Genomic DNA, 17,083 nt, shown 5'->3' on the forward strand with positions numbered 1-17,083 from the left:
TTCCACTTTAGAGTGACACCACAGACCAATGCACTGACATTTACTGTGCATGTCGAGTAGAAGAAATAGTCCGTGTGTCGTGAGAGTCTGAGTGTTAGAAAAAAGTGGGATATGTTATGGAAGGACCCTCATTTCGAATATCAAAGGATGGTGAGTGACTCTGACTTCCCCAGACAGTGGAAGTGTACTGATAGCATTTCTGTGGCTGGAGGATGGAGATCAAGATACTGAAGGAGGAAGGAAACAGGGTTGTCTTTATACATTTCATGAGGTCCAGGGCTACTATTAGTTCTTTCTGAGCACTACCATTTGGTGGATGGTAGGGGTGAGGAGAGGAGTCAGCAGTTACTGTTGTTAAAGGCAAGGCTGTTTCACTTCATGGCCTACCCTTTTGTCTGTCCCTGACTGCTTCTTCGGAAATGGTTATGGCAACCTGGTGCACAGATCTTGCACTTCATTGTGCCTTGTTTTGGATACACTTGGTTGGAGCCAGCACCATTGTTTCATTCAGTGAGAGTTATAACCTTGCAGAATGGCTGTGCATGCAAGATAGAAAAAAATTACATCCGAAAGAGAATCAACCAAAGTCAGTTCTGAACCCATAAACATCAGATCCACATCCACTTTCAGGAAAATGAGTACTAAAGTGGCATCCAAACTGACCTACCTGGTTCCAAATTCTTCATGACCAAGGACGGGAGACTGGCTGTCATGCAGAGCAGTGTCTGCATGACAGCAAGTCTCTCAGAGGTGAGCAGATATCCCCTGAATTCAACACTCCATTGCTAGAGGAGCTGAGGGTCTGCTTTGTACTTGGAAGCCTGCCTGTCTGCTCAGAGTTGGAAGAAGAATCCCTGGCCTTGCAGTTGGAGAGACTCTTGGGGCCAAGCATGTTTCCTGGCATAAGGGAAGTGTAAAAATAGCAGACTGCCAAAAAAGTCAAAAAAAGATTGAGGGAATAAACAACCAGAGGCAAATATACCATTAAAACTTTAGACCTTGTTTATCTGAACTCATAGTGGGGCAAACTAATGAACTGAGCTATGCGTTAACCAGTGGGGCCATTCAACATGAACTGCATGTGTGTCTAACCTATGCTTATACTTCATAGAAGCAGCCATATTGATTAGGAGAACCCCAGGGTCCGTGACATCACAGAGAATTATAAATGATATTGCATTCTTGTGACTATATCACTATCTATTGACTTGTGTTCAAATAGTGAGACAGTCAAATCTTGTTAGGCTGTGAGATTAGAGTACTTTCTTTTTACTAAAAAAAGCACTGAGCTGGACAGTATGTTATTGTGTCTGTTGGCTGAATGTTGAATTCTGAACTCTTGTCTCTAACACTACCTGGTCACTCTTGTAAGCCCGGGACCCAAGTGTGGGTGGGATGTACTTGGCCTAATTTGCACAGCTGTAGTAGGACAGAGTCCAGAAGATGAATGGCAAAGGATCACAACCCCCATGGTTGTAGCTCAGTAACTCCTGTCTACCCTTGGACCTCCAAATGGTGTTTCACAAATATATGCACCAATCCAGGATATGGTAAAAACTGTTAAAGTAGGAAGGGCCATCACTTAGCCAAGAAATCATGGATTGCTCCTGATCATGTCAGGGGATCTCTTTAATTGTTTCTCTCAAAGGATTTATGCTTTTAAGGAAGGGGCTGTGAAGTTGTGCAATACCGATTTGTCAGATCTATAACTTTAGCACCGTGTTACATGAAAGTAGGAATTATTGCTGTTTTCTGACTGAGCTTTAAATGGAGAGCATTCTAAGGAGCATTGTGCATGCTGAATTGGACAAGCATACATTGTTAGGAATAGTGTATCATGTTAAATATGTCTGGGGATCTTTGGCAAATAGAGCATCTGAAAGCAAATGCATTCCCTGGCTATTTACTGCCTCTGTGCCATTCTGGAAGTATCTGAGGTGTTCTATTCTCAGCCTACTGAATATTCACCTGCTTTGTTTACATCTGCTCAGATGTCAAGTTAAAGGTTGAAAATGCGTTGACCAAGAGCAGTGCTTGAATGTTCATAGACCTCAATTATTTCTACAAAGATCAATAGCATCCAAGCATACAGATTATGAACATTGCTAGTGATGAATTGTTTTGGGCACGCTTTGAATGAGGTTGACAGGTCTTTTCAGCCTAGCAAAGGGGCAGGAGATAATCAACCATCTTGCAGGCCAATCAACATTTACATTATGACTTATTTGGCCATACAAGGAACATCCAAGTCTGAAATAAAAGCAAAAGGGTTTTATTACAAGCTCAAACGCAGGTTTATGAAAAACACTCCCAAAACAAGACTCTAAAGATACAATATTGCCATTGGATGTCCCAGGTGTTAGAGCAATCGAAGTTTGAGTAGCATAATACATACTAAGCACTCAATTAAGGCTATGCTTAACATTAAGAAAATAATCTGATGCTCAGTAAAAAAGCATTGTCCAATTCTTCTAAGCATGAAGACAACTTAAAATCACCTGAGCTAGTTGATTAAGCAAAGGAAATCCCTAAATAGTCACAAGTCACACCTGAGATGTGCTGGTCTGCAAAACATAGGGACAGAAATAAAAAGGAAATAAAGGATAAAAATAATTTGGAAAAACAACATTTGGGGCAAACTGAAACTAACTTAGATTGGCAAAAAGTAAAAACGGAAAGTGTCAGCATTTCAGAAGCTCAGGCAAGAGTCTTCTCGTTAGGTCAGGAGAAAGAAATCTAATTCTTCTCTCAGCAATCATTAGGATGATGTGGGGTAAAGGCAAAGAGGCCTGTGCCTCTCACAGTCCAAATGATGCCTCTCTAAAGTCCGAATGGCATCTGCTCCAAATCCAACTGGGGAATGGTACAATAAAGTCCAAAGCGAATGGTGATTCGTCCATTACTTGCACCATATGAATTGAAAGATCTTATTGTCTAATCATAGCACATCATGCGACATGCATCTGTACCATCAGGAAAGTTACCAATAACATTATAGGACGGCCTCCATTTTTGCGCTTTTGTGTGACTCTGAAACAATTTATAATGTCCATGTTCTCAGTTTCTTTGTGTACCAACTTCAAGGTTACTTTCTCAGGCTCTAAGACAATAGCACATCTATTTCCAAACTAACATTTTTATGGGAACAACATCTGAAAATAAATGACACTCTAGAAACAAAAAAAACAGCTTTCTCACATTCTAAAAGACTGAGGCCTAGCAAATCAATATGGCTAATTAAAGCAGAATAGAATTAAAATGACAAACTTTATTCTTGTTAAACAAAAAAATCTAAATTCGGTATTAATGAGTCACGTCAATATTCATGTTACAGTAGATTTCAAGAGCAAAATAACTTGTTAATACATTTTAATAGGTATGATGGGGAACTACATTTTTCAACATTAGCATACATCATTTGAGGCACTTCTCTTAGAGAAGTTTATTATCATTTTAATGAAATCTACTTCTTATCATAATTAAATATAGGAAATCAAAACAACTAATTATACTTAGATTAAAATATATTTACCTCATCACATTACATCACTAGCCTACAGTGAATGCACCTTAATATGGGCTTTGAGTGTACCACTTTTCAGTTAACGTGGTAGCATTTCACACCATAAAATGTAATTCTGTATTGTATAGATCATCATTGTGACATACAAGGTAACAACCAAATCTCAACTGCACCACTAGTATGTATAGGTAATCAAAGTACTGCTCACATGCTTTGTTTCAAGGGCATTCAGATCTGAACTTGAAAGAAGGGTGAGATTACACTAGCCCAGCTTATTTTGCAGTTTACCAGGAGGTAAGGATAAGTACAACTGAAAACATTGATTGCCCCCATGCTTTGCTAAGGCCACCTACAAGGCATATATAATGATTCTGAGAATTACTGAATTTACCCAGGAGTAATCGTAAGACCAATTGAAGATGATGAAAACATGCATGCTTTTGTCTAACCCATTCAGAAATAAAATAAAAAGGGGAGTTGAGAATTTTAATTATTTAGAGGAAACTTAAGTGTATCTTATAATGCTAAAAGCCTGTTTAGTTTGTTTAGATACAACCAAGTGTAGAGTTACAGCACAAAACACCGACCCTGAACATTGCTCAATTTACAGAAAAGGTAATGCTCGAGGGCACCTGAGACATGCATTATTTATGTCAATCCAGCAGTTAATTTGTAAGGGCTGGGCAATGCTCGATTATCCTAAAGGCAATTAAAAAACAAGAAAAACATGTAAATTTGACTGCTATGCTAGATGCCCACGGATGTCAATTCAAAGGGGTGATTTCAGAAAACACAAAAGGACATTTAAAGGTTATACATTGTGCCTTCTGAGTTCATAAATAAGTCAAAACACAGTTAGAATACACCACAGCGATATCATAAATGAACATCATCGTCTTATAAAGAGTGCGGTGTTTAGTGCACCCCAATAATTTGTCTCAAACAGCGAATAGTCTTCCTGACCACAGTGACATTTCAGGAGAGATTGCCAGTAGTAGATAACATATATGTCCCTTTGGCACTTTTTATATAGTGCAAATTTTGACCAAGTGCAATAGAGTGCTTTGCATGAGAACCAGATTACATTACACAAGGTCATGTTGATTTTTGTTTTTTTGGGGGGCAAAGGGTGATTACGTGATTTGTCCGGAATTGCAGGCTATTGAGCATGTACCAGAATTCAAACTTGGTTCCCCAGTTCTGAAGTCAACAGCTCTGACCTTTAGGGCACATCTCTTGCCAACCTTTGTAAGCGAGGATCTTTACAATAGTAGATAATTACCAATCATATACACATCTCATTCAATATACAAAGACATATAGCCCTCTGTCAATCCAGACATGTTAGCCACTTCCTTTCCTTGATGATGGAATCTCATATATATCCTAGATTTAATGATCTGGGCTATGGTGATGGTCGAACTGCACTCAGAATGGTCCTGTTTCTTTTTGGAGGGAAATATAGTCTTGGTGGTTTCATGATTGTACTGGAATCTATCTTTGAAGAGGCTCAGTTTTAGTGTTTCTTGAATACTGCCAAATTTGTTTGGAATCGAATATCTGGGCACAATTAGTACATGCAAAAGGCTTGCATCGATCTGCTTCCATACATTTTTGGTTGAATTTGGCAATCGTGATCAAGTTTAATTTGCAGGACCTGAACTATGAATTTTGAATTTTATCCGCCTGTACACTGGAGATGGTGCTGAGTAGTACAATGTTTATTCATTGCACTACCAGGTGTCAGTAAAAGATTTTACAGCTCAGGCACTTTAAACCAATTTTCGAAGATTAAGACTGAGATGGTCATTCTGAGTTTGGCGGTAACTGAACCGCAATGCCGGTGGCGGTCTTGTGACCACCGGCAGGGTGGCGGTGCAGACCGCCATATAACGAGTAAGGCAGTGAACACAACACAGAGAACTCCCCACCAGCACCGCCACCACCAACAAGCATCATCTGGGGGCAGACCCAACTTCAAGCAGGTGGAAGCCAATGTCCCGCCCTCCATATTCCGAGTAAACACTCCGCCAGGAAATCCGGTGTGGCATTGCCACCATGTAAAACCTGGCAAAAACAGAAAGTACAATACAAAACACTCACCTCCAGGCACAGAGACACATCCCCGGCTGCCAATGGCAAACAAATTGTTAGTCTTCCCAGGGTTGTATCTCACCATAGACCTTCAGAACCACCAACAACAATGAAGACGACAACCATAAGTATACCTAGCAAAGAGGGGAGGAAATGGCAGTAATACACTCCCACACATAACACAAATACCTCACACAGACAGCGAAGGCCACACACAGGCACACACAATATACATCAATGGCAAGTACCCAATACACACACAAAACCAAGCAGATTTGTGCCAAACAAACAGCACAACGCACACCAACACCACTAACACACCCCATAACCACACAAAGACAACTACACCACAAACACCTCAACGCTTACATAGACAGGCACGTTGTGCGCCACCACACATAAACACACACCATGAACTCTATGTAGCATTGACACACAATCAATAGCTGTGAACACACATCCAAACAATGACACAGGTGACAGAACACGTACAATCTAACAATCAAGGAAATCCACACATGCAGCACTATACACACAGATGCCCACAACACCCCATATAATCACACACGCAAACAGACACACACATCACAACATCCCCATGGCCCAAACCATCTACCCAGTGCATGCAACAACACAGACACAATCCACACACAGACCTCACACATCTTTGCACACAGATGTCACACCACTATGTAAAGGAAACCAGGACAAGCAACTCATCTTGCCAACCATAGCAATGTGGGCAGTTGTATTCAATAAAAAAAGAAAGAAACTATACAATATGTGCCTATGGCCAGTCCAATGTCCACAACTGCAGGACACATTGTCCATGAAACATAGGCCCAACTTAACTCCTGACTGCAAATAGGCCTCCACGTCATAGGGGCATCAATGGGACATGCAGGCATCTCAGGGGTGTGAGGGTGGTGGGGGAGGCTCGGATGTGGAAGGGACACATTTTGGTTTGAGCATGTGAGGGCTGAAATCCTTGCATGGTGGAGGAGCAGGGAAAACACCAGAGGGGGAACACAAGGGATGGGAGTTGGAAGGGCCTGACAGGGGCAGGGGACATGCCGTTTATGGGAAAGACGGGGTGGGAGAGGAGTAGGGAAGAGGTCAAGGGCGTCAAGGAAAACTTTCTTAGGTACACAGGGCGGTCACATGATTGAGGGTTGGGAGTGGAGGTAGAGGGAGTGCTTGTCTGACGTGTCTGTGTGCCATACGTGCAATGTCTGTATGTGTGTGGTGGCTGAATGTTGGGTGGGTGAGTGGGTACGTATGCATTTTCTGGGAGGGGGCAAGGATGCAGGGAAAGGGAATGGGATATGTGTGAGTGAATGTCGTGGTGGTGTGTGCAAGTGAGGTGGGTGTGCTGTAGGTGGCAGAGACGGTAGTCGTGGTGAGTGTGGATGTGGGGTGTGGGGTGTGTGACTGTGAGGCTGCGTTTGTGGTGATTGAGGGGATGACAGGCATGCTAGCAGTACCAGTGTGTGATGATGCAGTTCTGGCAGGTGTGAGTGGAGATGTGACTGTAAGGGAGGAGGTGGTGGGAGAAGTGCCTGTTGTTGTGTCTGCAGATGTGTGTTGTATGTGTGCATGCCTGTGTGAACGTTTGTGATGCCTATGACTGTCTTTGCGCACCTTGTCTGTTGTAGTGGGCGCATGCTGGTCTGTAGGTGTGCTTTGGACGAGTGTAGGGAGAGGGGTTGTGGATTGGGAACAGGTAGCTGGAGGGGAGACAGAAGATGAAGGGACACTGGCTGTGGTCAACGAGGAGGCGAGAGCCTGAATCAATCTCAGGAGGCCAGACAAGGCACCGTGAATGCTTTCAGGAATGCATTTGTCTGCTGCATCTGGGATGTCAGTCTCTGGATGGCATTCACAATCATTGTCTTCCCCATAGAGATGGACCTCAGGAGGTCAATAGCCTCCTCATTGAGGCTAGCAAGGCTGACTGGGGCAGGGGCAGAGGTGCCTGCGGCGAAGGAGACGCCCACCCTCCTGGGTGAGCGGGCACGGGCAACTTAGTAGGGTGCCACTGGGTGGGCGGTGCTAGTATGTTGGGTGGCGGACAAAGATAGTGTTGATGTGGTCCCAGAAGGGTCTGCCACTGCCAAGGAGCCGCCGTCAGTGGTGGAATCTGAATCAGATGTGATGGTAGCTCCAGTCTCCCCCCGTGGTGCTCCCCTTGCCCTCTGTCCCACTGGTCCCCTCTGCTTCACTGGTGTCCGTCTCCTGGGTCCCATGGGCTGCTGCATCCCCACTCGCTGGTGCCCTTCCTTCTTCACCAGATGATGCTAATGTACATATAGACAGAGGAGGAGAGAGAAAAGGAGGGTAGGAGAAACAGAAAGGGAGGAAATGATGAGAACCCACACATCCACTTCACTTACAAACAATGCAGATAACAGTCCCTGCCTGCCAAACACGAGATCATTTAGCAATCATTTCCAAATAGAGTCATGCAAGCGATGTCCAAACTGATCTCAATCCTGCAGCCTAAACACCTGAATGAAGACAACTACATGCCTATCAACTGCTAAAATGACTAATCCAAAAATTCCGCCCAGGAACATACCCAACCACATGTCATCCATTTCAGGATGATACAAATCATAGAGAGTTTGAGGACACTAACTAACTGACAGGAGTGTGTGGAGTACATGTGGTACAGAGGTCCATTGATGTAGGAAGTGAAGAAGTTTCCAATCTTCACGTAACATGCCTGTCATTACCCAGATACAGTGCCAATATGACCACTTCGTACTACTACAGTACATTCAAAGATGAAAGATACAGCCAGTGACATGATAGGATACTTGAGAAACCCATACCTACAGGTGAACGTGTGTCACACTACCACCACTTCTTATCCTGCATGGCTCAACATAGCGACTGTCACACACTCCTACTTGATGGGTGTGACAACCAGGACTGTACATTCCCTAAATCACATCTGACTACGTTATTTCCAAGCCCAAGGAGGGTGACAGTGCACAACCATGCAGTAGTCACCTGACAGTCAACACTTACCCCCTTGTGGCTGCTGTGCTGTCTTCAAGCGCCCATCCAAGTCAGGGTACACCCCTGCCAGTATGTCGGCCATTAGGGGGGTCAGGGTCCGACGTGCACCCCTCCCTGTCCCCAGCGGGGCCTCTGTGGACTTCGGGGCCCAGGGTTGCAGGTCCTCCCACGGCTTCCTGCAGTGGGTGCTCCACCGGCAATGAACCCCAAGGGACCGCACTTCCTTAGCGATGGCCCTCCATAACCCTTTCTTCTGATGGGCGCTGACCAGCATGGGAAACATTGAGAAAAGGGGAGACATGATGTAAATATTACCAATACAGCAGTAAGCTTTGGCAACACACAACAAACACGACCATGCACACTGACATTATCCCACACATATCATGTGCATGCTACACACCTGATTAGTCATGACATGTCAATGTGCACACACATACATTGTCAAACACCACCCAACATGTCAGACAAAGGACGTTGTACTGACCTGTTGCCCTGGAGCACCGTACAATTGCTCATACAGGGGTAGGACCCCTTCCACCAGTTTCTATAGTTCCTCCGTTGAGAAGGCTCGGGCCCTTTCCCCTGCAGTGCATGCCATCATTGCTTCAAGAGACAGTACACACCAGACAACAAAGTGGAGGTCTGTCTTGCTAGAATTCCAGGAGTCAAGTGAGCTGGCCCACACAAAATGGCGGTTACGACCACAGCGGTCATGACTGTCATCGCCAGCGGTGATCGTCATTGGTCCCAGTCTTCCACAGACATCAATGTTAACAATGCCCTCCACTATGACGACTTCTGTCAGTGGAACTAGGGGCCAGATGCAGGAAACAAATAGCGAGTCGCAAACGGCAAAAATTGCCGTTTGCGACTCCCTATTCGCGTTTCCCAATGCAGAAATGCATATTGCAAGTCGGTACCGACTCGCAATATGCATTTCAGAATCGCAAATAGGAAGGGGTGTTCCCTTCCTATTTGCGATTCTGAGTGGTATGCAATACCATTTGCGACCGCATATGCGGTCGCAAATGGTGTCGCAGTTACCATCCACTTCAAGTGGATGGTAACCCACTCGCAAATTGGAAGGGGTCACCATGGGACCCCTTCCACTTTGTGAATGGACCCACAAATATTTTTTCAGGGTAGGTAGTGGTCCAAGGGACCACTACCTGCCCTGAAAAAAAACGAAACTAAAGGTTTCGTTTTTTTTTTTAAGTGCAGCTCGTTTTCCTTTAAGGAAAACGGGCTACACTTTAAAAAAAAAACTGCTTTATTTAAAGCAGTCACGAACATGGAGGTCTGCTGACGACAGCAGGTCTCCATGTTTGCGAGTGCCTAGACTCGCTATGGGGCCGCAATTAGCGACCCACCTCATGAATATTAATGAGGTGGGTCATTCCGACCCCATAGCGAGTCGCAGACGGTGTCTGAGACACCGTACTGCATACCAATTTGCGAGTTGCAAATTGCGAGTCGCATGGACTCGCAATTTGCAACTCGCAAAATTCTTTTTGCTACATCTGGCCCTAAGTCACTTCCAGCTGTCCAATGCATGCCGGACATGCGGATGCCATATTAGTCTGTGACATTACTGTCCTGAGTTCACACAGCGTAATTACCTGCATGTCATCACAAATACATACTTTAGGTCACACATTGTGGATATTGGCACATGTAGTGCATGTCTGGTGACATTACCATACTTGTCACAACATTTGTCAGCATATATGATCAGTATAGTTGAACACGTGGAAGGTGAACATGTACATGTCCTGTATACATCCATTCCAACAGGAATTATGTGCCATCATCTGGTTAGGAATGGAGGGTTGAGTAATGTGTATTGCCACAACATGACAGGCAACTTGCATGACTAAAACCTCATGTCTGTTGTGTGTCATACTTGGTAGCCTATATTGTGGGAGGTTCACAAAGTGTTGTTTGTGTCCTCGCACAGATATTGCCACTATGGAGTAATGAGGAATGCACCAACTTACCGGCCACTCGTAGATCGTAAAACCATGGAAAAGCGCCACATCATCATGACCTATCGACTAAACCATTTGTGCATCAAGAAACTGGTCACCCAGTTGAAGCCAGACCTCGTGCCGGGTTTAGGAATTCCCATGCCATTCCTCCAACAGTCCAGGTGTTGTCAGTCCCGCATTTCCTGACAAGTGGCTCTTTTTTAGTCACAGTGGGACTGGCTGCAGGGTTTTCACAGCCCCAATTCAGTAAGGTGTTGCAGGATGTGCTGGATGCCCTACTCAAGCATGTGCACAGGTACATTAGATTCCAACTACCTCCAGAATTTCCCACTGTAAAAGCAGCCTTCTACAACATATCAAATGTCCCACGTGTAATTGGGGCCATTGATGGGACTCACATTGCCTTACTACCTCCAAGGATCAATGAACAGGCCTACAGAAACCAGAAGAGTACATATTCGCTCAATGTACAAGTGGTGTGTCTTGCAGACGAATACATTACACATGTGAATGCTAAATTCCCTGGATCAGTACATGATTCCTACATCCTTAGGAACAGCAGTGTCCCTGCAATGATGTCACAGCTACAGGGAGAAAAGGCCTGGCTCATAAGTGTGTGTACTGCTCTCAATGTCAGCCGTTTTTACCCCTACAGTAAGCACTCTGCCTAGCATTGTTACCTTTGGTCATATTCCCTTTTCCACACAGGTGACTCTGGATACCCCAACCTGCCTACTGGCTCCTGACACCTGTGAGACATCCAACTATATTAGGGGAGAACAGGTACAATGAGGCACATGGCCGGATGAGGAGTGTGATTAAGCGGACCTTCGGTCTCTTGAAAGCTAGATTTTGTTGTCTTCATGTGTTTGGAGGTGCCCTGCAGTACAAACCAGGGAAAGTCTGCAAGATCATTGTTGCATGCTCCATAATCTGGCCCTCAGAAGGCACATCTCACTGTTAGAGGAAGGGGACACTAATGCTGGAGCAGTGTTTGGGGCTGGTGACTCTGATACTGAGGGGGAGGCTAACGAGGATGAGGCACATGACAACAGGACCGACATGATTCGTCACTACTTCATTAATGTACAGGTATGTCTGCATTACATATCATCTGCACATGGGAGATGTATTGCTGAAGCCAATCTGCGGGCAGTATTTTCATGCATCAAGGTATGTGTGGGGGCTAGAGCCTTACATGTTGGTTAACAACCTTGAAGGGTAGGTGACTTACCAGGAGAGGTAGTGGAAATGCACAGCTGCTACGTACATGGTTGGGATGCTGGTGCCATTGCAGTACAGTCTTCTAGTTGCACTTGAGGCTTAGCTGCTGGGACACTCATCCTGTGTTTCTGTTCAGCTGCTATTGGTGTATGACTGTGGATTACATTCCTTACAACACTGTGCCTCATTCCATTTATTTTCCCCTCTTCAAGTGACATCTCTGTTTGCAATCTGCTTGCTGATTTGCCAGTTGGCATAGTTGAGAGTGGTTGTCACAACAATATCGATGTACACCTGCTGGAGTATCCCACTACATCTGTAACTTTGACATTATTGTTGTGTAGACATGTGTATTCTTTTGTTGTTCTATAACAAAATTGCCAATACATACAATGAAGAGACATGCACCGTGACTTGTGATAATTGGTGTTTATTAAGTGTTGACTATCACAGTCCAGAGGAGTGGGCTAATGCTTTAGGTGATGATCAGAGTGGGTGGTACAGCTGTTTAGTTCACAGGTCCTTTATCCATTTGCCTTGGAATGAATTGAACTTGGTATTGGACAGCCAACAGGGCTTAACAGTGGCACACAAGGATGACAGTTCAGGAGAGGGAGCACTTCTTGTGGGGGTATTGGCCTTTGCTTCAGGTTCTGCAGGATGTCTGGATGGCCGACCTCTTTTGCCGGGGGTTCCTCAGCTGCAGGGGTAGGGGTGTTGGTGGCCTGTGGGTCCTCCTGCTGGGCCTCCATTCTTTTAGCAGGTGCTGATGTTGAGGACAGAGGTGTTGACTGACTACTGGATAGGGTCTGCTCTTGGGTGGAGAATGTCCGCAGGATGTTATTGAGTTCCTTGAACTCCCCTAATATAGAGGCCATGGTGGCATTGAGTGCCTGCCACTGCTGCCTGGCCTCCAGGTGGTATTCCCCCTGCAGTCTTTGGGTGTCCTGCAAGGTTGTGAGTATCTGGCCCATCTTGTCCTGGGTTTGCTGGTAGGCTCCTAGGACTCTGGAGACGGTCTCCTGGCCAGTTGTGTCCTCTACCTGCCTCATCCCTTGGCCCACGATTTTCCTCCCAGTGGCCCTTGCCCCCTGTACCTGTGCCCCATGTGCAGTGTGCCCTCTCCAACTAACACCAGGACTGCCATTGTCTTGGGTTTGCACTGTTGACTCCTGCCCCTGTCCTGTGGGGCACCCTGCTGATTGATGTGACCTTGGGACACAGGTATGGGAAGGTGGGCTCTGCTGTGCATTGGCTGCCACAGGGGAGGTGGTTTGAGTTGTGGGCAGGGTGAGGCTCGTGGTGGTGGACTGCCGTGATGGGCCAGGTTCGTCGTCCGAATCCAGTCTTCCAGGGGAGTCCTCCCCCATTGGACCTGCTTACAGGCCTGGGCTTTCTGTCACTGGACTCCTCTGCTGTGTGGCAGTACTTGAGAGACCTGTGGAATGAGAGGTATTGTGTCAGATGATGGTATTGTAGCAGTGACACACATAGTTGTATGCCGTCATTAACTGTATTTGCAGTGCAGTAATGGCATTGACAGTTACCAGTCCACGGCTTGTGTTACCATCAGTGGAAAGTTGCAATGGGCCTATTTTGGAGTACATTTAATATTTGTCTTGCTACTGTCATTGCCATGTACTGATGTGCATTCCTAATACTTATTGGTGATGGGGAGTGACATGGTTTAAATTGCAATTGCAGTAATGTGATATGGATGTAGCAGTCAGGCAAGGGTAGGGAGTGTTGCATTGTGGTAGTTGTGGTACTTGCTGCTGTGTGAAGCATACATGCACTAGGTCGGGCTGTGAGGGAATGGCATCACTGGGGAGCTGTGGCATGCAAGGGTCCATGGTGGGTTTGTGCACGTTAGGGTGGTGTGAGAGGGTGGTGGGGTTACATGCTGTGCACGGGGACATGTGGGCCGGTGAGTACAGCAGACTTACCAGTGTCCAGTCCAGTAGCTATTCCCATCCGCCCTTCGGGGTGTAGTATGGCCAGGACCATCTCCTTCCATGGTGACATTTCTGGGGGGGTGCCACTGGGTGGGCGGTGCTAGTATGTTGGGTGGCGGACAAAGATAGTGTTGATGTGGTCCCAGAAGGGTCCGCCACTGCCAAGGAGCCGCCGTCAGTGGTGGAATCTGAATCAGATGTGATGGTAGCTCCAGTCTCCCCCGTGGTGCTCCCCTTGCCCTCTGTCCCACTGGTCCCCTCTGCTTCACTGGTGTCCGTCTCCTGGGTCCCATGGGCTGCTGCATCCCCACTCGCTGGTGCTCTTCCTTCTTCACCAGATGATGCCAATGTACATATAGACAGAGGAGGAGAGAGAAAAGGAGGGTAGGAGAAACAGAAAGGGAGGAAATGATGAGAACCCACACATCCACTTCACTTACAAACAATGCAGATAACAGTCCTTGCCTGCCAAACACGAGACCATTTAGCAAACATTTCCAAATAGAGTCATGCAAGCGATGTCCAAACTCATCTCAATCCTGCAGCCTAAACACCTGAATGAAGACAACTACATGCCTATCAACTGCTAAAATGACTAATCCAAAAATTCCGCCCAGGAACATACCCAACCACATGTCATCCATTTCAGGATGATACAAATCATAGAGGGATTGAGGACACTAACTAACTGACAGGAATGTGTGGAGTACATGTGGTACAGAGGTCCATTGATGTAGGAAGTGAAGAAGTTTCCAATCTTCACGTAACATGCCTGTCATTACCCAGATACAGTGCCAATATGACCACTTCGTACTACTACAGTACATTCAGAGATGAAAGATACAGCCAGTGACATGATAGGATACTTGACAAACCCATACCTACAGGTGAACGTGTGTCACACTACCACCACTTCTTATCCTGCATGGCTCAACATAGCGATTGTCACACACTCCTACTTGATGGGTGTGACAACCAGGACTGTACATTCCCTAAATCACATCTGACTACGTTATTTCCAAGCCCAAGGAGAGTGACAGTGCACAACCATGCAGTAGTAACCTGACAGTCAACACTTACCCCCTTGTGGCTGCTGTGCTGTCTTCAAGCGCCCATCCAAGTCAGGGTACACCCCTGCCAGTATGTGGGCCATTAGGGGGGGTCAGGGTCCGACGTGCACCCCTCCCTGTCCCCAGCGGGGCCTCTGTGGACTTCGGGGCCCAGGGTTGCAGGTCCTCCCACGGCTTCCTGCAGTGGGTGCTCCACCGGCAATGGACCCCAAGGGACCGCACTTCCGTAGCGATGGCCCTCCATAACCCTTTCTTCTGATGGGCGCTGACCAGCATGGGAAACATTGAGAAAAGGGGAGACATGATGTAAATATTACCAATACAGCAGTAAGCTTTGGCAACACACAACAAACACGACCATGCACACTGACATTATCCCACACATATCATGTGCATGCTACACACCTGATTAGTCATGACATGTCAATGTGCACACACATACATTGTCAAACACCACCCAACATGTCAGACAAAGGACGTTGTACTGACCTGTTGCCCTGGAGCACCGTACAATTGCTCATACAGGGGTAGGACCCCTTCCACCAGTTTCTATAGTTCCTCCGTTGAGAAGGCTCGGGCCCTTTCCCCTGCAGTGCATGCCATCATTGCTTAAAGAGACAGTACACGCCAGACAACAAAGTGGAGGTCTGTCTTGCTAGAATTCCAGGAGTCAAGTGAGCTGGCCCACACAAAATGGCGGTTACGACCACAGCGGTCATTACTGTCACCGCCAGCGGTGATCGTCATTGGTCCCAGTCTTCCACAGACATCAATGTTAACAATGCCCTCCACTATGACGACTTCTGTCAGTGGAACTAGGGGCCAGATGCAGGAAACAAATAGCGAGTCGCAAACGGCAAAAATTGCCGTTTGCGACTCGCTATTCGCGTTTCCCAATGCAGAAATGCTTATTGCAAGTCGGTACCGACTCGCAATATGCATTTCAGAATCGCAAATAGGAAGGGGTGTTCCCTTCCTATTTGCGATTCTGAGTGGTATGCAATACCATTTGCGACCGCATATGCGGTCGCAAATGGTGTCGCAGTTACCATCCACTTCAAGTGGATGGTAACCCACTCGCAAATTGGAAGGGGTCACCATGGGACCCCTTCCACTTTGTGAATGGACCCACAAATATTTTTTCAGGGTAGGTAGTGGTCCAAAGGACCACTACCTGCCCTGAAAAACAACGAAACTAAAGGTTTCGGATTTTTTTTTAAGTGCAGCTCGTTTTCCTTTAAGGAAAACGGGCTACACTTAAAAAAAAAAAACTGCTTTATTTAAAGCAGTCACGAACATGGAGGTCTGCTGACGACAGCAGGCCTCCATGTTTGCGAGTGCCTAGACTCGCTATGGGGCCGCAATTAGCGACCCACCTCATGAATATTAATGAGGTGGGTCATTGCGACCCCATAGCGAGTCGCAGACGGTGTCTGAGACACCGTACTGCATACCAATTTGCGAGTTGCAAATTGCGAGTCGCATGGACTCGCAATTTGCAACTCGCAAAATTCTTTTTGCTACATCTGGCCCTAAGTCACTTCCAGCTGTCCAATGCATGCCGGACATGCGGATGCCATATTAGTCTGTGACATTACTGTCCTGAGTTCACACAGCGTAATTACCTGCATGTCATCACAAATACATACTTTAGGTCACACATTGTGGATATTGGCACATGTAGTGCATGTCTGGTGACATTACCATACTTGTCACAACATTTGTCAGCATATATGATCAGTATAGTTGAACACGTGGAAGGTGAACATGTACATGTCCTGTATACATCCATTCCCACAGGAATTATGTGCCATCATGTGGTTAGGAATGGAGGGTTGAGTAATGTGTATTGCCACAACATGACAGGCAACTTGCATGACTAAAACCTCATGTCTGTTGTGTGTCATACTTGGTAGCCTATATTGTGGGAGGTTCACAAAGTGTTGTTTGTGTCCTCGCACAGATATTGCCACTATGGAGTAATGAGGAATGCACCAACTTACCGGCCACTCGTAGATCTTAAAACCATGGAAAAGCGCCACATCATCATGACCTATCGACTAAACCATTTGTGCATTAAGAAACTGGTCACCCAGTTGAAGCCAGACCTCGTGCCGGGTTTAGGAATTCCCATGCCATTCCTCCAACAGTCCAGGTGTTGTCAGTCCCGCATTTCCTGACAAGTGGCTCTTTTTTAGTCAC

Source organism: Pleurodeles waltl, chromosome 6, assembly GCF_031143425.1.
Source record: "Pleurodeles waltl isolate 20211129_DDA chromosome 6, aPleWal1.hap1.20221129, whole genome shotgun sequence".
NCBI classification, from domain to species: domain Eukaryota; kingdom Metazoa; phylum Chordata; class Amphibia; order Caudata; family Salamandridae; genus Pleurodeles; species Pleurodeles waltl.